The following is a 23,476-nucleotide window of genomic DNA, read 5'->3' on the forward strand; positions in this document are numbered from 1 at the left end:
TATAATATCTGTGGTTTAATATCTGTGGTTAAATATCTACAGTATAATATCTGTGGTTTAATATCTGTGGTTTAATATCTACAGTATAATATCTGTGGTTTAACATCACAGTATAATATCTGTGGTTTAATATCTGTGGTTTAACAGCTGGGGTTTAAGGTTTAACATTAGAAATGACAATCAAATCAGATCAAATTTATTTATATAGCCCTTCGTACATCAGCTGATATCTCAAAGTGCTGTACAGAAACCCAACCTAAAACCCCAAACAGCAAGCAATGCAGGTGTAGAAGCACGGTGGCTAGGAAAAACTCCCTAGAAAGGCCAGAACCTAGGAAGAAACCTAGAGAGGAACCAGGCTCTGAGGGGTGGCCAGTCCTCTTCTGGCTGTGCCGGGTGGAGATTATAACAGAACATGGCCAAGATGTTCAGATGTTCATGATGATGAGTTTAAAGCAGAAAAAGCTGATTTACTAAAGGAGCTCTTAAAATGACAAACAACTATGATATTAAGATTCTCAACAGGGTCGCTGTGTGTGTGTGTGTGTGTGTGTGTGTGTGTGTGTGTTAAGATGACAAAGAGTTTAGAGAAAGGCTATTTGCCTCTCAAAAGGTGTACAGAATAAACACACACACACACACACAGTCACACCCTGTCCTTCATAAGCTGTGTGTTGTGAGTCATCCTCACAGTGTTAGTGTGTTCAGGCATCAGTGTAACTATCAGTCAGGAGCATTAGACCCTATTCACTGTCAACTAGCGGAACCTTCCTTCACTGGGACACACACACACCCCCCTGCTCGGTCTGCCATCCACCCCCGACCCCACCCACATACTCAAAACAAGCACCCCCCCCCCCCCCGCCCGTCAACACACACCCTGTACCACGAGCACACACTCTGTGTGGTGGGTCAAGCTTGTGTGTAAACAAGGGGATTTGTGTGTTGGGATGTTCAGTGTTTACGGCACAGAGTCTGTCTCCATCTTGGGCAGCCATCTTAAGATGCACCAGGCCAAAATAAATACCTGAGATTACAACGCACCACCGTTCTACAGAGAGCCAATCACTGCGCTCCTCTCACCTGACCCACCTACCCCCCCCGCCCCCTCACCTGACAGTGAGAAGGGATGAAGAGGAGGATTATGAGGAGGAGGAGGGGAACAGAGGGATAAGATCATACAGGTAGAGGTGAGTGTTGGGCGTCACGTCAGGCACTGGGGGCGATGACATCAGTAGACTGAACTCTACTGCAGTGGGATAAATCAGGGTCACACAGAGTGACTCCTGGTAGTCTGAAACACACAGGGTCACACAGAGTGACTCCTGGTAGTCTGAAACACACAGGGTCGCACAGAGTGACTCCTGGTAGTCTGAAACACACCGGGTCACACAGAGTGACACCTGGTAGTCTGAAACACACCGGGTCATACAGAGTGACTCCTGGTAGTCTGAAACACACAGGGTCGCACAGAGTGACTCCTGGTAGTCTGAAACACACAGGGTCACACAGAGTGACTCCTGGTAGCCTGAAACACACAGGGTCACACAGTGTGACTCCTGGTAGTCTGAAACACACAGGGTCGCACAGAGTGACTCCTGGTAGTCTGAAACACACATGGTCGCACAGAGTGACTCCTGGTAGTCTGAAACACACAGGGTCGCACAGAGTGACTCCTGGTAGTCTGAAACACGCATGGTCGCACAGAGTGACTCCTGGTAGTCTGAAACACACAGGGGTCACACAGAGTGACTCCTGGTAGCCTGAAACACACAGGGTCGCACAGAGTGACTCCTGGTAGTCTGAAACACACAGGGTCACACAGAGTGACTCCTGGTAGTCTGAAACACACAGGGTCGCACAGAGTGACTCCTGGTAGTCTGAAACACACAGGGTCACACAGAGTGACTCCTGGTAGTCTGAAACACACAGGGTCACACAGAGTGACTCCTGGTAGTCTGAAACACACAGGGTCACACAGAGTGACTCCTGGTAGTCTGAAACACACAGGGTCACACAGAGTGACTCCTGGTAGTCTGAAACACACAGGGTCGCACAGAGTGACTCCTGGTAGTCTGAAACACACAGGGTCACACAGAGTGACTCCTGGTAGTCTGAAACACACAGGGTCACACAGAGTGACTCCTGGTAGTCTGAAACACACAGGGTCACACAGAGTGACTCCTGGTAGTCTGAAACACATCTACTGTGAAACAAAAGTACACACCTCACACACGGTTCTGGGTTTAAGAAGACACCTTGTACCATGGCAGATATACACTGTGTACAAAACATTAGGAACACCTTCCGAATATTGAGTTGCTCCCCCTTTTGCCCTCAGAACAGCCTCAGTTTGTCGGGTCATGAACTCTCCAAGGTGTTGAAAGCGTTCCACAGGGATGCTGGCCCATGTTGACTCTACTACAAGGTGTTGAAAGCGTTCCACAGGGATGCTGGACCATGTTGACTCTACAAGGTGTTGAAAGCGTTCCACAGGGATGCTGGACCATGTTGACTCTACAAGGTGTTGAAAGCGTTCCACAGGGATGCTGGACCATGTTGACTCTACAAGGTGTTGAAAGCGTTCCACAGGGATGCTGGACCATGTTGACTCTACAAGGTGTTGATAGCGTTCCACAGGGATGCTGGCCCATGTTGACTCTACAAGGTGTTGAAAGCGTTCCACAGGGATGCTGGCCCATGGTGACTCCAATGTTTCCCACAGTTCTGTCCAGTTGGCTGGATGTGTTTTGGGTGGTGGACCATTCTTGAAATACATGGGGAGATGTTGAGCGTGAAAAACCCAGCAGCGTTGCAGTTCTTGACACACACAAACCGGTGCGCCTGACCCCTACTAACATACCCTGTTCAAAAGGCCCTCAAAATGTTTGTCTTGGCCATTCACCCTCTGAATGGAACACAATCACAATCCATGTCTCAGTTGTCTCAGGGCTAACATGCTTCTTGACCTGTCTCCTCCCCTTCATCTGATTGTCGTGGATTTAACAGGTGACATCGATAAGGGATCGTAGTTTTCACCTGGATTCACCTGGTCAGTGTGTGTCATGGAAAGAGCAGCTGTTCTTAATGTTTTGTACACTCAGTGTAGAGTTGAATAGTCTTCCATTTAGAGTTTGCATCCCAATATTACCCTTTATTACATCACAGAAGACTGAAATATAAGACAACCATTTGACCAGATTTTCTGCTGTTTTTTAATAAAGAGGGTTATAGATACAGAGATAGAGGAGAATCTGTCTCTTATTGATCACCATACATTCTGATACGTCTCTGATAACACAGAGGAGAATCTGTCTCTTATTGATCACCATACATTCTGATACGTCTCTGATAACACAGAGGAGAATCTGTCTCTTATTGATCACCATACATTCTGATACGTCTCTGATAACACAGAGGAGAATCTGTCTCTTATTGATCACCATACATTCTGATACGTCTCTGATAACACAGAGGAGAATCTGTCTCTTATTGATCACCATACATTCTGATACGCCCCTGATAACACAGAGGAGAATCTGTCTCTTATTGATCACCATACATTCTGATACGTCCCTGATAACACAGAGGAGAACCTGTCTCTTATTGATCACCATACATTCTGATACGTCTCTGATAACACAGAGGAGAACCTGTCTCTTATTGATCACCATACATTCTGATACGTCTCTGATAACACAGAGGAGAACCTGTCTCTTATTGATCACCATACATTCTGATACGTCTCTGATAACACAGAGGAGAATCTGTCTCTTATTGATCACCATACATTCTGATATGTCTCTGATAACACAGAGGAGAATCTGTCTCTTATTGATCACCATACATTCTGATACGTCCCTGATAACACAGAGGAGAATCTGTCTCTTATTGATCACCATACATTCTGATACGTCTCTGATAACACAGAGGAGAATCTGTCTCTTATTGATCACCATACATTCTGATACGTCTCTGATAACACAGAGGAGAATCTGTCTCTTATTGATCACCATACATTCTGATACGTCTCTGATAACACAGAGGAGAATCTGTCTCTTATTGATCACCATACATTCTGATACGTCTCTGATAACACAGAGGAGAATCTGTCTCTTATTGATCACCATACATTCTGATACGTCTCTGATAACACAGAGGAGAATCTGTCTCTTATTGATCACCATACATTCTGATACGTCCCTGATAACACAGAGGAGAATCTGTCTCTTATTGATCACCATACATTCTGATACGTCCCTGATAACACAGAGGAGAACCTGTCTCTTATTGATCACCATACATTCTGATACGTCTCTGATAACACAGAGGAGAACCTGTCTCTTATTGATCACCATACATTCTGATACGTCTCTGATAACACAGAGGAGAACCTGTCTCTTATTGATCACCATACATTCTGATACGTCTCTGATAACACAGAGGAGAATCTGTCTCTTATTGATCACCATACATTCTGATATGTCTCTGATAACACAGAGGAGAATCTGTCTCTTATTGATCACCATACATTCTGATACGTCCCTGATAACACAGAGGAGAATCTGTCTCTTATTGATCACCATACATTCTGATACGTCTCTGATAACACAGAGGAGAATCTGTCTCTTATTGATCACCATACATTCTGATACGTCTCTGATAACACAGAGGAGAACCTGTCTCTTATTGATCACCATACATTCTGATACGTCTCTGATAACACAGAGGAGAATCTGTCTCTTATTGATCACCATACATTCTGATACGTCTCTGATAACACAGAGGAGAATCTGTCTCTTATTGATCACCATACATTCTGATACGTCTCTGATAACACAGAGGAGAATCTGTCTCTTATTGATCACCATACATTCTGATACGTCTCTGATAACACAGAGGAGAACCTGTCTCTTATTGATCACCATACATTCTGATACGTCCCTGATAACACAGAGGAGAACCTGTCTCTTATTGATCACCATACATTCTGATACGTCTCTGATAACACAGAGGAGAATCTGTCTCTTATTGATCACCATACATTCTGATACGTCTCTGATAACACAGAGGAGAATCTGTCTCTTATTGATCACCATACATTCTGATACGTCTCTGATAACACAGAGGAGAATCTGTCTCTTATTGATCACCATACATTCTGATACGTCTCTGATAACACAGAGGAGAATCTGTCTCTTATTGATCACCATACATTCTGATACGTCTCTGATAACACAGAGGAGAACCTGTCTCTTATTGATCACCATACATTCTGATACGTCCCTGATAACACAGAGGAGAATCTGTCTCTTATTGATCACCATACATTCTGATACGTCTCTGATAACACAGAGGAGAATCTGTCTCTTATTGATCACCATACATTCTGATACGTCTCTGATAACACAGAGGAGAATCTGTCTCTTATTGATCACCATACATTCTGATACGTCTCTGATAACACAGAGGAGAACCTGTCTCTTATTGATCACCATACAATCTGATACGTCTCTGATAACACAGAGGAGAATCTGTCTCTTATTGATCACCATACATTCTGATACGTCTCTGATAACACAGAGGAGAATCTGTCTCTTATTGATCACCATACATTCTGATACGTCTCTGATAACACAGAGGAGAATCTGTCTCTTATTGATCACCATACATTCTGATACGTCTCTGATAACACAGAGGAGAATCTGTCTCTTATTGATCACCATACATTCTGATACGTCTCTGATAACACAGAGGAGAATCTGTCTCTTATTGATCACCATACATTCTGATACATCTCTGATAACACAGAGGAGAATCTGTCTCTTATTGATCACCATACATTCTGATACGTCTCTGATAACACAGAGGAGAATCTGTCTCTTATTGATCACCATACATTCTGATACGTCTCTGATAACACAGAGGAGAATCTGTCTCTTATTGATCACCATACATTCTGATACGTCTCTGATAACACAGAGGAGAATCTGTCTCTTATTGATCACCATACATTCTGATACGTCTCTGATAACACAGAGGAGAATCTGTCTCTTATTGATCACCATACATTCTGATACGTCTCTGATAACACAGAGGAGAATCTGTCTCTTATTGATCACCATACATTCTGATACGTCTCTGATAACACAGAGGAGAATCTGTCTCTTATTGATCACCATACATTCTAATACGTCTCTGATAACACAGAGGAGAACCTGTCTCTTATTGATCACCATACATTCTGATACGTCTCTGATAACACAGAGGAGAACCTGTCTCTTATTGATCACCATACATTCTGATACGTCTCTGATAACACAGAGGAGAATCTGTCTCTTATTGATCACCATACATTCTGATACGTCTCTGATAACACAGAGGAGAACCTGTCTCTTATTGATCACCATACATTCTGATACGTCCCTGATAACACAGAGGAGAATCTGTCTCTTATTGATCACCATACATTCTGATACGTCTCTGATAACACAGAGGAGAATCTGTCTCTTATTGATCACCATACATTCTGATACGTCTCTGATAACACAGAGGAGAATCTGTCTCTTATTGATCACCATACATTCTGATACGTCTCTGATAACACAGAGGAGAACCTGTCTCTTATTGATCACCATACATTCTGATACGTCCCTGATAACACAGAGGAGAATCTGTCTCTTATTGATCACCATACATTCTGATACGTCTCTGATAACACAGAGGAGAATCTGTCTCTTATTGATCACCATACATTCTGATACGTCTCTGATAACACAGAGGAGAATCTGTCTCTTATTGATCACCATTCATTCTGATACGTCCCTGATAACACAGAGGAGAATCTGTCTCTTATTGATCACCATACATTCTGATACGTCCCTGATAACACAGAGGAGAATCTGTCTCTTATTGATCACCATACATTCTGATACGTCTCTGATAACACAGAGGAGAACCTGTCTCTAATTGATCACCATACATTCTGATACGTCTCTGATAACACAGAGGAGAATCTGTCTCTTATTGATCACCATACATTCTGATACGTCTCTGATAACACAGAGGAGAATCTGTCTCTTATTGATCACCATACATTCTGATACGTCTCTGATAACACAGAGGAGAATCTGTCTCTTATTGATCACCATACATTCTGATACGTCTCTGATAACACAGAGGAGAATCTGTCTCTTATTGATCACCATACATTCTGATACGTCCCTGATAACACAGAGGAGAATCTGTCTCTTATTGATCACCATACATTCTGATACGTCCCTGATAACACAGAGGAGAATCTCTCTTAATGATCACCATACATTCTGATACGTCTCTGATAACACAGAGGAGAATCTGTCTCTTATTGATCACCATACATTCTGATACGTCTCTGATAACACAGAGGAGAATCTGTCTCTTATTGATCACCATACATTCTGATATGTCTCTGATAACACAGAGGATAATCTGTCTCTTATTGATCACCATACATTCTGATACGTCCCTGATAACACAGAGGAGAATCTGTCTCTCATCCAACACCATTCAGAGACACAGAGGAGAATCTGTCTCTCATCCAACACCATTCAGAGACACAGAGGAGAATCTGTCTCTCATCCAACATCATTCAGAGACAGAGAGGAGAATCTGTCTCTCAAACATCATTCAGAGACACAGAGGAGAATCTGTCTCTCATCCAACACCATTCAGAGACAGAGAGGAGAATCTGTCTCTCATCCAACATCATTCAGAGACAGAGAGGAGAATCTGTCTCTCATCCAACACCATTCAGAGACAGAGAGGAGAATCTGTCTCTCATCAAACATCATTCAGAGACAGAGAGGAGAATCTGTCTCTCATCAAACATCATTCAGAGACACAGAGGAGAATCTGTCTCTCATCAAACATCATTCAGAGACACAGAGGAGAATCTGTCTCTCATCCAACACCATTCAGAGACAGAGAGGAGAATCTGTCTCTCATAAAACATCATTCAGAGACAGAGAGGAGAATCTGTCTCTCATCCAACATCATTCAGAGACACAGAGGAGAATCTGTCTCTCATCAAACATCATTCAGAGACACAGAGGAGAATCTGTATTTAAAGAGAGAAAGAGGGACCAGGAGAAAAACGTTGAAGGATAATGAAAGGATCATTTAGGGATAATGTAAGGATCATGTAGGGATAATGTAAGGATCATTTAGGGATAATGAAAGGATCATTTAGGGATAATGAAAGGATCATTTAGGGATAATGTAAGGATCATTTAGGGATAATGTAAGGATCATTTAGGGATAATGTAAGGATCACGTAGAGATAATGTAATGATCATTTAGGGATAATGAAAGGATCACGTAGAGATAATGTAATGATCATTCAGGGATAATGTAAGGATCACGTAGTGATAATGTAATGATCATTTGGGGATAATGAAAGGATCACGTAGAGATAATGTAAGGATCCTGTAGGGATCGTGAAGTGATATTGTAAGGATAATGTGGAAATAATGTGGGGATAATGTAAGGATCACAAATGGATAATGTACAGATAATGTAAGGATCGTGTAGGGATAATGTAAGGATCGTGTAGGGATAATGTAAGGATCATGTAGGGATAATTGACTAACTGACCATTGTCCTCTGAATCGATTTAGTTCTAGTTGGCAGAGGGGGTTTAGAGTGCCCTGGCACAGAGGTCATGCCAAGGAGGGGTGCTGACCCAGAGGATAAACCAGGGAGAGGAGGTGACCCAGAGGATAAACCAGGGAGAGGAGGTGACCCAGAGGATAAACCAGGGAGAGGAGGTGACCCAGAGGATAAACCAGGGAGAGTGGGTGACCCAGAGGATAAACCAGGGAGAGGAGGTGACCCAGAGGATAAACCAGGGAGAGGAGGTGACCCAGAGGATAAACCAGGGAGAGGAGGTGACCCAGAGGATAAACCAAGGAGAGGAGCTGACCCAGAGGATAAACCAGGGAGAGGAGCTGACCCAGAGGATAAACCAGGGAGAGGAGCTGACCCAGAGGATAAACCAGGGAGAGGAGCTGACCCAGAGGATAAACCAGGGAGAGGAGCTGACCCAGAGGATAAACCAGGGAGAGGAGCTGCCATCTCTGCTCTCTTCAGTCCCTCTCTCCTTTCCTCCCATTCTCATTTAAACCAACCCCCAAAACCTGATCCAGCTTACCTCTTCTGAACACTGTGTGCTGATTCAGTGTGTGTGTGTGTTTGTATGCGAGAGTGTGTGTGTGTGTGTGTGTGTGTGTGTGTGTGTGTGTGTGTGTGTGTGTGTGTGTGTGTGTGTGTGTGTGTGTGTGTGTGTGTGTATGCGAGAGCGTGTGTGTGTGTATGTGTGTGTGTGTGTGTGTGTTTGTATGCGAGAGCGTGTGTGGGTGTGGGTCAGGCTGGGGACAGTAGAAGTAACATGAGAGTTGAACTGGGTGTTTTAAGACTGACACAAGCCCCAGTCAGAGAAACATGGTGACCAGGACATTGACCCTGTGATTGACCCTGTCAAAGTCCACATTGTGCCTCACTTTGTGAAGTGTGTTCGGACCTCTATCTCTATTAGGACCTCTATCTCTATTAAATCAAATCAAATTTTATTTGTCACATACACATGGTTAGCAGATGTTAATGCGAGTGTAGCGAAATGCTTGTAGGACCTCTATCTCTGACTGTGTTAGGACCTCTATCTCTGTCTGTGTTAGGACCTCTATCTCTGACTGTGTTAGGACCTCTATCTCTGTCTGTGTTAGGACCTCTATCTCTGACTGTGTTAGGACCTCTATCTCTGACTGTGTTAGGACCTCTATCTCTGACTGTGTTAGGACCTCTATCTCTGACTGTGTTAGGACCTCTATCTCTGACTGTGTTAGGACCTCTATCTCTGTCTGTGGCTTAAAACATCCAGTTCTACTCTCATGTTACTTCTACTGTCTCCAGCCTGAGACACACACACACACACTCACACACACTCCTTGTTTGGACCCCAGGAAGAGTAGCAACTGTCTTAACAGTACCTACTGGGGATCCATAATAAACCCCAGGAAGAGTAGCTGCTGCCTTGACAGTACCTACTGGGGATCCATAATAAACCCAAGGAAGAGTAGCTGCAGCCTTGACAGTACCTACTGGGGATCCATAATAAACCCCAGGAAGAGTAGCTGCTGCCTTGACAGTACCTACTGGGGATCCATAATAAACCCCAGGAAGAGTAGCTGCAGCCTTGACAGTACCTACTGGGGATCCATAATAAACGCATATACAATACAAACTCCCCACTTTTGACATTTTAAATCATCTCCTTGAGACGCCACAGTGGAGGAGACAATGTGGACCTGCAGCAACGCCCCCCCAGCTGGAAGTATCTAGATCAAGGCTGTTGTCGAGGATGAACTAGTATCCCAGGCGACACTACTATTTCATGTTTATTTATTTTATATGGAGAACTGCGTCACCATGCAGAGACCCAACAAAGACTGTTTCTGTCCTGGTTAGGGTGTCTTTAGAGAGGGAGAGAGTGTGTGTGTGTGTGTGTGTGTGTGTCTGATCTTGTGACATCTGCTGTGACGGGTGCACAGCGGGCTTCAAGGACTCACACAGAGGAGATGAAAGACAAGGTCAAGGGAAGACCCTGGGCCACCGAGAGAGAGACACATACACACACACACACACAGAGAGAGACAGACTGTCACACTGCTGACAGACAAGGACAAAGAGAGACAACAACAACACATAAAACAACTGATGTTATTTGTCAAACGCTTCCTAAACAGGTGAAGACCAACAGTGAAAGACTTGCTTACTTACGGGTCCTTGTTCAACAATGCAGAGTTAAAGAATAGTGACAAGGAGTGAACAATGAATAACAATAGTGAGTAAACATACCATGGCTATATACAGGAAGTAGAGGGTAATACCATGGCTATATACAGGAAGTAGAGGGTAATAACATGGCTATATACAGGAAGTAGAGGGTAATAACATGGCTATATACAGGAAGCAGAGGGTAACAACATGGCTATACAGGAAGCAGAGGGTAATAACAGGGCTATATACAGGAAGCGAGTAATACCACGGCTATATACAGGAAGCGAGTAATACCACGGCTATATACAGGAAGCGAGTAATACCACGGCTATATACAGGAAGCGAGTAATACCACGGCTAGTAATACCACGGCTATATACAGGAAGTAGTGGGTAATACCATGGCTATATACAGGAAGCAGCGAGTAATACCATGGCTATATACAGGAAGTAGCGGGTATATACAGGAAGTAGTGGGTAATACCATGGCCATATACAGGAAGCAGCGAGTAATACCACGGCTATATACAGGAAGTAGAGGGTAATAACATGGCTATATACAGGAAGCAGCGAGTAATACCACGGCTATATACAGGAAGTAGTGGGTAATACCATGGCCATATACAGGAAGCAGCGAGTAATACCACGGCTATATACAGGAAGTAGTGGGTAATACCATGGCTATATATGGAGGGAGAAAGTAAACAAAAGAAAGAACAAGAGTACACAAATACACAGACAGACAGACAGACAGACAGACAGACAGACAGACAGACAGACAGACAGACAGACAGACAGAGCGACAGACAGACAGAGCGACAGAGCGACAGACAGAGCGACAGACAGAGCGACAGACAGAGCGACAGAGCGACAGACAGAGCGACAGAGCAGAGACAGACAGAGCGACAGAGCGACAGACAGAGCGACAGAGCGACAGAGCGACAGACAGACAGACAGACAGAGCGACAGAGCGACAGACAGAGCGACAGAGCGACAGACAGAGCGACAGAGCGACAGACAGAGCGACAGAGCGACAGACAGAGCGACAGAGCGACAGACAGAGCGACAGACAGAGCGACAGACAGAGCGACAGACAGACAGAGCGACAGAGCGACAGACAGACAGAGCGACAGACAGAGCGACAGAGCGACAGACAGACAGAGCGACAGAGCGACAGAGAGCGACAGAGCGACAGACAGAGCGACAGAGCGACAGAGCGACAGACAGACAGAGCGACAGAGCGACAGACAGACAGACAGACAGAGCGACAGACAGACAGAGCGACAGACAGACAGAGCGACAGACAGAGCGACAGACAGACAGAGCGACAGAGCGACAGAGCGACAGAGCGACAGACAGACAGAGCGACAGACAGACAGACAGACAGACAGACAGACAGACAGACACATTGAGGCAGAGTGGAAGAAGTGGAGAAGTGGAGGAATAGAGGGAGTCCCTGTGGATTAAAGACCTGTAAACCTAAGAGCTGGTAATGGTGTCTTTTGGAGGCACAACTCTGCCATGGCTCACTGGCCAAAACCTACAGGGATTATATTTTAATAAACAACTATGGTCTGTGGTAAACACAGGTTTAGGAGATCTCATACATTTTGTTCCATGAGAAAATATTTATCAGCTAACATCCCTTATTTATGTAATCAAAACAAACACACCAAGGCTTCATTATTCATGAAGGTCGTGTTAACTGACTGATAGTATCTCATAAGAACAAAACAGCTCCTAAACCTGTGTTCATCTCAGACCTCAGTGTTAATCCCATAAAGCCGTTCGTCCCCCACATAGGAACGGCTGAACAAACCAGACAGAACTCGTTTCCTTTCTTTCAGACGACAAGCTGCTGCTCCATTATAGAGGTTAGTACCACACACACCTGATACGACGGCCCCGACCCCAGCTGAAATCACCTGGATATGCCCACTTTATAACACACACACACACACACACACACACACACACACACACACACACACACACACACACACACACACACACACACACACACACACACACACACACCTGATATGACGGCCCCGACCCCAGCTGAAATCACCTGGATATGCCCACTTTATAACACACACACACACACACACACACACACACATATGACGGCCCACCCCAGCTGAAATCACCTGGATATGCCCACTTTATAACACACACACACACACACCTGATATGACGGCCCAGACCCCAGCTGAAATCACCTGGATATGCCCACTTTATAACACACACACACACACACACACACACACACACACACCTGATATGACGGCCCCGACCCCAGCTGAAATCACCTGGATATGCCCACTTTATAACACACACACACACACACACACACACACACACACACACACACACACACACACACACACACACACACACACACACACACACACACACACCTGATATGACGGCCCCGACCCCAGCTGAAATCACCTGGATATGCCCACTTTATAACACACACACACACACACACCTGATATGACGGCCCCGACCCCAGCTGAAATCACCTAGATATGCCCACCTTATAACACACACACACACCTGATATGACGGCCCCGACCCCAGCTGAAATCACCTGGATATGCCCACTTTATAACACACACACACACTCCAATATGACGGCCCCGACCCCAGCTGAAATCACCTGGATATGCCCACTTTATAACACACACACACACTCCAAAACTTTCCCCCCCCTCCCTCTCTCCCTCCTTCCCTCCCTCCCTCCTCCCTCCCCTCCTCCTCCCTCTCTCCCTCCCCCTCCTCCTCTCCCTCCCCCTCCTCCTCTCTCCCCTCCTCCCCCTCCTCTCTCTCTCTCTCTCTCTCTCCCTCCTCCCTCTCCCTCCCTCCCTCCCTCCTCCTCTCTCTCTCCTCCCTCTCCCTTCCTCCTCCCTCCCTCCCTCCCTCCCTCCTCCTCCTCCTCTCTATCCCTCCCTCCCTCCTCCTCCTCTCTCGTGCAGGCATGGGAAACATATGTTAACATTGCCAAAGAAAGTGAAGTAGATAATATACAAAAGTGAAATAAACAATACAAATGAACAGTAAACATTACACTCACAGAAGTTCCAAAAGAATAAAGACATTACATATGTCATATTATGTATATATACATACAGTGTTGAAGTATAAAAACATTAATATGGGTTATATTTACAATGGTGTGTGTTCTTCACTGGTTGCCCTTTTCTCGTGGCAACAGGTCACAAATCTTGCTGCTGTGATGGCACACTGTGTTATTTCACCCAGTAGATAGGGGAGTTTATCAAAATTGGATTTGTTTTCAAATTCTTTGTGGATCTGCGTAATCTGAGGGAAATGTGTCTCTCTAATATGGTCATACATTGGCCAGGAGGTTAGGAAGTGCAGCTCAGTTTCCACCTCATTTTGTGGGCAGTGAGCACATAGCCTGTCTTCTCTTGAGAGCCAGGTCTGTCTATGGTGGCCTCTCTCAATGGCAAGGCTATGCTCACTGAGTCTGTACATAGTCAAAGCTTTCCTTAATTTTGGGTCAGTCACAGTGGTCAGGTATTCTGCCGCTGTGTATTCTCTGTTTAGGGCCAAATAGCATTCTAGTTTGCTCTGTTTTTTTGTTAATTCTTTCCAATGTGTCAAGTAATTATCTTTTTGTTTTCTCATGATTTGGTTGGGTCTAATTGTGCTGCTGTCCTGGGGCTCTGTGGGGTCTGTTTGTGTTTGTGAACAGAGCCCCAGGACCAGCTTTCTTAATGGACTCTTCTTCAGGTTCATCTCTCTGTAGGTGATGGCTTTGTTATGGAAGGTTTGGGAATCGCTTAATTTTAGGTGGTTGTAGAATTTAACGGCTCTTTTCTGGATTTTGATAATTAGTGTGTATCGGCCTAATTCTGCTCTGCATGCATTATTTGGTGTTCTACGTTGTACATGGATAATATTTTTGCAGAATTCTGCATGCAGTCTCAATTTGGTGTTTGTCCCATTTTGTGAATTCTTGGTTGGTGAGCGGACCCCAGACCTCACAACCATAAAGGCCAATGGGTTCTATAACTGATTCAAGTATTTTTAGCCAGATCCTAATTGGTATGTTGAAATTTATGTTCCATTTGATGGCATAGAAGGCGCTTCTTACCTTGTCTCAGCTCCTCTCTCTCCCTCGCACTGGCCTGCCTGCCTGCCGCCTCCTCTCTCTCTCTCCCTCTCTCTCTCCCACACCCTGGCCTGCCTGCCTCCTCTTTCTCTCTCCCACACGCTGGCCTGCCTGCCTGCCTCCTCCTCTCGCTCTCTCCCACACGCTGGCATGCCTGCCTTCTCCTCTCGCTCTCTCCCACACGCTGGCCTGCCTGCCTCCTCCTCTCGCTCTCTCCCTCACGCTGGCCTGCCTGCCTCCTCCTCTCTCACCCACACGCTGGCCTGCCTGCCTGCCTCCTCCTTTCGCTCTCTCCCACACGCTGGCCTGCCTGCCTCCTCCTCTCGCTCTCTCCCTCACGCTGGCCTGCCTGCCTGCCTGCCTCCTCCTCTCTCTCCCACACGCTGGCCTGCCTGCCTGCCTCCTCCTCTCTCTCTCCCTCACGCTGGCCTGCCTGCCTGCCTCCTCCTTTCGCTCTCTCCCACACGCTGGCCTGCCTGCCTCCTCCTCTCTCTCTCTCCCACACGCTGACCTGCCTGCCGCCTCCTCTCTCTCTCCCAAACGCTGACCTGCCTGCCTCCTCCTCCTCTCTCTCTCCCACACGCTGGCCTGCCTGCCTCCTCCTCTCTCTCTCTCTCCCACACGCTGGCCTGCCTGCCTGCCTCCTCCTCTCTCTCTCCCTCACGCTGGCCTGCCTGCCTCCTCTTTCTCTCTCCCACACGCTGGCCTGCCTGCCTGCCTCCTCTCTCTCCCACACGTTGGCCTGCCTGCCTGCCTCCTCCTCTCGCTCTCTCCCTCACGCTGGCCTGCCTGCCTGCCTGCCTCCACTCTCTCCCACACGCTGGCCTGCCTGCCTGCCTGCCTCCTCCTCTCCCTCACGCTGGCCTGCCTGCCTGCCTCCTCCTCTCGCTCTCTCCCACACGCTGGCCTGCCTGCCTGCCTGCCTCCTCCTCTCTCTCTCTCTCCCACACGCTGACCTGCCTGCCGCCACCTCTCTCTCTCTCTCTCTCTCACACGCTGACCTGCCTGCCGCCTCCTCTCTCTCCCACACGCTGACCTGCCTGCCTCCTCCTCTCTCTCTCTCCCACACGCTGGCCTGCCTGCCTCCTCCTCTCTCTCTCTCTCCTGCCTGCCCACACGCTGGCCTGCCTGCCTGCCTCCTCCTCTCTCTCTCCCTCACGCTGGCCTGCCTGCCTCCTCTTTCTCTCTCCCACACGCTGGCCTGCCTGCCGCCTCCTCCTCCTCCTCCTCTCTCTCTCCCTTACGCTAGCCTGCCTGCCTCCTCCTCTCTCTCTCCCTCATGCTCTTCGCCAGAGATCTGCATGTAATGATGAGATGCTCAGGTCTCTGCTCTACCAATGGGAGTCGTTGTCCCAAAGGCAGGAAGGCAGGCGACAGGCTAAGGTCCAATATAAGCCCATAGAAACGCATTGGGTTTAAGTTGGAACGGTTTTGGCCAGAGTGAAACACACACACACAAACTGAAACACAGAGTACACACACACACACACACACACACACAAACTGAAACACAGAGTACACACACACAAACTGAAACACAGAGTACACACACACACACACACACACACTCACACAAACTGAAACACAGAGTACACACACACACACACAAACTGAAACACAGAGTACACACACACACAAACTGAAACACAGAGTACACACACACACACACACACACACACACACACACACACACACACACACACACACACACACACACACACACACACACACACACACACACACAAACTGAAACACAGGGTACACACACACACACACACACACACAAACTGAAACACAGAGTACACACACACACAAACTGAAACACAGAGTACAGAGTACACACACACACACACACACACACACACACACACAGAGGTGCAGTCCTAACTTTTTTTTAAAACACACCAGAAGCTCAAATTAATCCCAATTTGTCGAACGAGGAAAACTTTGGGGATTTCATACTTCATACCAGCTTTTGTCACCTTTGCGTGAATAGCCAGAGGCTGAAATAATTGTGTTTTTCTTCCACGAGGCCCACTCATCTCACACAACCCACTGGCCTACGTAATGACACACACACACACTGGCCTACGTAGACACACACACTCACTCATCTCACACAACCCACTGGCCTACGTAATGACACACACACACACTGGCCTACGTAGACACACACACTCACTCAGCTCACACAACCCACTGGCCTACGTAATGTCTTCTAGTGGGAGGGATGCGCACCACAACCCTGGTGACAATACTGAGGACAGGATACTGTGTGTGTGTGTGTGTGTGTGTGTGTGTGTGTGTGTGTGTGTGTGTGTGTGTGTGTGTGTGTGTGTGTGTGTGTGTGTGTGTGAAGAGGTTCACAAATAACAGGAGGTCACTTCAGAGAGAGAGAGAACGGAGCTCACTTCAGAGAGAGAGAGACCGGAGCTCACTTCAGAGAGAGAACGGAGCTCACTTCAGAGAGAGAACAGAGCTCACTTCAGAGAGAGAGAGACCGGAGCTCACTTCAGAGAGAGAGTGACGTCAATGGAGTGCAGGAGGAGAGAGGAGAGACAGAGAGAGACAGAGAGAGGAGAGAGACAGAGAGAGGAGAGAGAGAGAGACAGAGAGAGAGAGAGAGAGAGACGAGAGAAGATAAACAGACAGAGATAATATGGTGTATTCCAAAACAAAGTTAACAGTAAGACAGGCTAGAAAACCTACTGATACTGAGTGTTAACAGACAACGACTCTGGTCTTATTGTGTTCCTCGGGATGTGTGTGAACTGTCCCCAAGGCTTTGAAAAGGAGATCCCATCTCCTGCTTTGGTTAATACTCAAACACTTAGCGGTTAAATCTAGAACACACACACACAATAGAACCATGCAGCACAATGCCTGCCGTCAAAAACACCCCTTAAATCTGTTGACCCCTCAATTTGCCCACCTTTTGATAATACGGGTCCGTCTGAAGCTAGGTGAAAGGGACGACTAGCATGCAATTTAGAGATACTACTGAATAGTAATTTACAGTCTCTGACACTTCTCATCCTCTTCCTCTATTCCTGATTATGTGAGCAGCACGGAGAGAGAGAGAGGAAGGAAAGAAAGAGAGGAAGGAAGGAAGGAAAGAAAGAAAGAGAGGAAGTGAGAGAGAGAGAGAGACAGAGACGTAGAGGGAGAGAAAGAGAGAAAGAGAGAGAGAGAGAAAGAGCGAGAGAGTGAGAGAGCGAGAGAGAGAGAGAGAGAGAGAGAGAGAGAGAGAGAGAGAGAGAGAGAGAGAGAGAGACAGAGAGAGAGACAGAGAGAGAGAGAGAGAGAGAGAGAGAGACAGAGAGACAGAGAGAGAGAGAGAGAGAGAGAGAGAGAGGAGAGAGAGAGAGAGAGAGAGACGGAGAGAGAGAGAGAGAGAGAGACAGAGAGAGAGAGAGAGACAGAGAGAGAGAGAGAGAGAGAGAGACAGAGAGAGAGAGAGAGAGAGAGAGAGAGAGAGAGAGAGAGAGAGAGAGAGAGAGAGAGACAGAGAGAGAGAGAGACAGAGAGACAGAGAGAGAGAGAGAGAGAGAGAGAGAGACAGAGAGAGAGAGAGAGAGAGAGAGAGAGAGAGAGAGAGAGAGAGAGACAGAGAGAGAGAGAGAGAGAGAGAGAGAGAACAGAGAGAGAGAGAGAGACAGAGAGAGAGAGAGAGAGAGACAGAGAGAGAGAGAGAGAGGTGCAGAGAAAGTGGGTGACAGATAGAGAGAAAGGTGACGTTTGACACTGCCATTTTCAATGACAAAATCCAATCTGGGAACAGCGATGATAATTGGACAGACAGACAGGGGGATTAAGAGTGGAGGGCCTCCAGATTAAACCACGTCTCGGTCAGACTGAGGAATCTGGAATTTCATCATCTCAGAGGGGGAGGACAATAGCTTATTCTTCCCTTTCTCCTCTCCTCTCTGATGAGGGGTCAGGAAAACTCACCTTTCCTCTTCTCCTCCTCTTTCTCCTTCTATCTCCCTGGCTGCATTCATTCATTGAGCAAAATATATATATGAACTAACCCAGATAGCGGGTTCTGATTTTAGAGTAGACTGCCCTGGTCTACACAGACAGAAGCCCCCACACAGATAGGACACACACCCACAGATAGGACACACACCCACACACAGTGATACACACCCACTGACACACACACACAGTGACACACACACACACACACACAGTGACACACACACACACAGTGACACACACACACACACACACACACACGGTGACATACACAGTGACGCAGACAGATCCCTGGTCAGACGATGCTGTGTGAGTGTTTTAGTGCCTGTGTTGTACTGCCCTCTGGTGTCTGAGGAGACCACCAGCCTCTACAGAATGACTGCCTAATGGAAGTAAAGGGAACCAGATCTCTGCTCTGATTGGTCTCTTGAGGTCTGATATCACATAGTAACACATTGGTGTCGGCCTACTGGCTACTAGACAAATAGAATGCAGAGCATGCATGATGCGTTTAACTTGTCATTCCAACTGATCTGAACATTTCATTCCCATTCAGTCAGTTCAGTCAGTCAGTATGTCATCCATTCAGTCAGTCAGTATGTCATCCATTCAGTCAGTCAGTCAGTCAGTATGTCTTCCATTCAGTCAGTCAGTATGTCTTCCATTCAGTCAGTATGTTTTCCATTCAGTCAGTATGTCATCCATTCAGTCAGTCAGTCAGTCAGTATGTCTTCCATTCAGTCAGTCAGTATGTCTTCCATTCAGTCAGTCAGTCAGTCAGTATGTCATCCATTCAGTCAGTCAGTATGTCATCCATTCAGTCAGTCAGTATGTCATCCATTCAGTCAGTCAGTATGTCATCCATTCAGTCAGTCAGTCAGTATGTCATCCATTCAGTCAGTCAGTATGTCTTCCATTCAATCAGTCAGTATGTCTTCCATTCAGTCAGTCAGTATGTCTTCCATTCAGTCAGTCAGTCAGTCAGTATGTCATCCATTCAGTCAGTCAGTCAGTCAGTATGTCATCCATTCAGTCAGTCAGTATGTCATCCATTCAGTCAGTCAGTCAGTCAGTATGTCATCCATTCAGTCAGTCAGTCAGTCAGTATGTCATCCATTCAGTCAGTCAGTATGTCATCCATTCAGTTAGTTCAGTCAGTCAGTATGTCATCCATTCAGTCAGTCAGTCAGTATGTCATCCATTCAGTCAGTCAGTATGTCTTCCATTCAATCAGTCAGTATGTCATCCATCCATTCAGTCAGTCAGTATGTCATCCATTCAATCAGTCAGTATGTCATCCATTCAGTCAGTATGTTTTCCATTCAGTCAGTCAGTATGTCTTCCATTCAGTCAGTCAGTGTGTTTTCCATTCAGTCAGTATGTCATCCATTCAGTCAGTCAGTCAGTCAGTATGTCTTCCATTCAGTCAGTCAGTATGTTTTCCATTCAGTCAGTATGTCATCCATTCAATCAGTCAGTATGTCTTCCATTCAGTCAGTCAGTGTGTTTTCCATTCAGTCAGTATGTCTTCCATTCAGTCAGTATGTCAGTCAGTATGTCATCCATTCAGTCAGTCAGTATGTCATCCATTCAGTCAGTCAGTATGTCTTCCATTCAGTCAGTCAGTCAGTATGTCTTCCATTCAGTCAGTCAGTCAGTATGTCTTCCATTCAGTCAGTCAGTATGTCTTCCATTCAGTCAGTCAGTATGTCTTCCATTCAGTCAGTTCAGTCAGTCAGTATGTCTTCCATTCAGTTAGTTCAGTCAGTCAGTATGTCTTCCATTCAGTTAGTTCAGTCAGTCAGTATGTCTTCCATTCAGTCAGTTCATTCAGTATGTCTTCCATTCAGTCAGTTCAGTTCAGTCAGTATGTCATCCATTCAGTCAGTTCAGTCAGTCAGTATGTCTTCCATTCAGTCAGTTCAGTCAGTCAGTATGTCTTCCATTCAGTCAGTTCATTCAGTATGTCTTCCATTCAGTCAGTTCTGTTCAGTCAGTATGTAATCCATTCAGTTAGTTCAGTTCAGTCAGTATGTCATCCATTCAGTCAGTTCAGTCAGTCAGTATGTCTTCCAAATACCTATTTAGATAGCGGAATAGGCCTATTTAGATAGAGGAATAGGCCTATTTAGATAGCGGAATAGGCCTATTTAGATAGCAGAATAGGCCTATTTAGATAGCAGAATAGGCCTATTTAGATAGCGGAATAGACCTATTCTATTTAGATAGCGGAATAGACCTATTCATATAGGGGAATATACCTATTTAGATAGCGGAATAGACCTATTTATATAGGGGAATATACCTATTTAGATAGCGGAATAGACCTATTTAGACAGTGGAATAGACCTATTTAGACAGTGGAATAGACCTATTTAGATAGCAGAATAGACCTATTTAGATAGCGGAATAGACCTATTTAGATAGCGGAATAGACCTATTATATTTAGATAGCGGAATATACCTATTATATTTAGATAGCGGAATAGACCTATTCTATTTAGACAGGGGAATATACCTATTTATATAGGGGAATATACCTATTTAGATAGCAGAATAGACCTATTTAGACAGTGGAATAGACCTATTTAGATAACAGAATAGACCTATTTAGACAGTGGAATAGACCTATTTAGATGGCAGAATAGACCTATTTAGACAGCAGAATAGACCTATTTAGACAGCGGAATAGACCTATTTAGACAGTGGAATAGACCTATTTAGACAGTGGAATAGACCTATTTATATAGGGGAATAGACCTATTTATATAGGGGAATATACATATTTAGATAGCAGAATAGACCAATTTAGACAGTGGAATATACCTATTTAGATAACAGAATAGACCTATTTATATAGGGGAATATACCTATTTAGACAGCAGAATAGACCTATTTAGACAGCGGAATAGACCTATTTAGACAGTGGAATAGACCTATTTAGACAGTGGAATAGACATATTTAGACAGCGGAATATACCTATTTAGACAGTGGAATAGACCTATTTAGATAGCAGAATAGACCTATTTAGACAGCGGAATAGACCTATTTAGACAGTGGAATAGACCTATTTAGACAGTGGAATAGACCTATTTAGACAGTGGAATAGACCTATTTATATAGGGGAATAGACCTATTTATATAGGGGAATATACCTATTTAGATAGCAGAATAGATCTATTTAGACCGTGGAATAGACCTATTTAGATAACAGAATAGACCTATTTATATAGGGGAATATACCTATTTAGACAGCAGAATAGACCTATTTAGACAGTGGAATAGACCTATTTAGACAGTGGAATAGACCTATTTAGACAGTGGAATAGACCTAGTAGACAGTGGAATACACCTAGACACAGTGGAATAGACCTATTTAGACAGTGGAATAGACCTACAGTGGAATAGACCTATTTAGACAGTGGAATAGACCTATTTAGATAGCAGAATAGACCTATTTAGACAGCGGAATAGACCTATTTAGACAGTGGAATAGACCTATTTAGACAGTGGAATAGACCTATTTATATAGGGGAATATACCTATTTAGATAGCAGAATAGATCTATTTAGACCGTGGAATAGACCTATTTAGATAACAGAATAGACCTATTTATATAGGGGAATATACCTATTTAGACAGCAGAATAGACCTATTTAGACAGTGGAATAGACCTATTTAGACAGTGGAATAGACCTATTTAGACAGTGGAATATACCTAGTTAGACAGTGGAATACACCTATTTACACAGTGGAATAGACCTATTTAGACAGTGGAATAGACCTATTTAGACAGTAGAATAGACCTATTTAGACAGCGGAATAGACCTATTTAGACAGCAGAATATACCTATTTAGACAGCGGAATAGACCTATTTAGACAGTGGAATAGACCTATTTAGACAGTGGAATAGACCTATTTAGACAGTGGAATAGACCTATTTAGACAGTGGAATAGACCTATTTAGACAGTGGAATAGATCTAGTCTAAATTATATTGACTTTCTATTTTGCAGCTCAGGCAGTTATTCTAGACAAGGCTCTCCTGTGTCTTTAAAAAAAAACATTTTATTTAACCTTTAACTCGGCAAGTCAGTTAAGAACAAATTGTTATTTACAATGACGGCCTACATCGGCCAAACCCGGGCGATGCTGGGCCAATTGTGTGCCACCCTATGGGACTCCCAATCACGGCCGGTAGTGATACAGTCTGGAATGGAACCAGGGTCTGTAGTGACGCCTCTACCACTGAGATACAGGGCCTTAGACTGCTGTGATACAGCCTGGAATGGAACCAGGGTCTGTAGTGACGCCTCTACCACTGAGATACAGGGCCTCAGACTGCTGTGATACAGCCTGGAATGGAACCAGGGTCTGTAGTGACGCCTCTACCACTGAGATACAGGGCCTCAGACCGCTGAACTAGGGTCTGTAGTGACGCCTCTACCACTGAGATACAGGGCCTCAGACCGCTGTGATACAGCCTGGAATGGAACCAGGGTCTGTAGTGACGCCTCTACCACTGAGATACAGGGCCTC

General features: G+C 45.3%; 1 protein-coding gene across 1 annotated transcript in view; it reads right to left on the reverse strand.

The window, feature by feature from the left end:
* Positions 1-23,476, reverse strand: part of LOC139409794 (EH domain binding protein 1) — a 388,012-nt gene that overhangs the window by 278,134 nt on the left and 86,402 nt on the right. The window lies entirely within an intron of this gene.

The sequence above is a fragment of the Oncorhynchus clarkii genome, chromosome 1 (genome assembly GCF_045791955.1).
Source record: "Oncorhynchus clarkii lewisi isolate Uvic-CL-2024 chromosome 1, UVic_Ocla_1.0, whole genome shotgun sequence".
Lineage (NCBI taxonomy): Eukaryota > Metazoa > Chordata > Actinopteri > Salmoniformes > Salmonidae > Oncorhynchus > Oncorhynchus clarkii.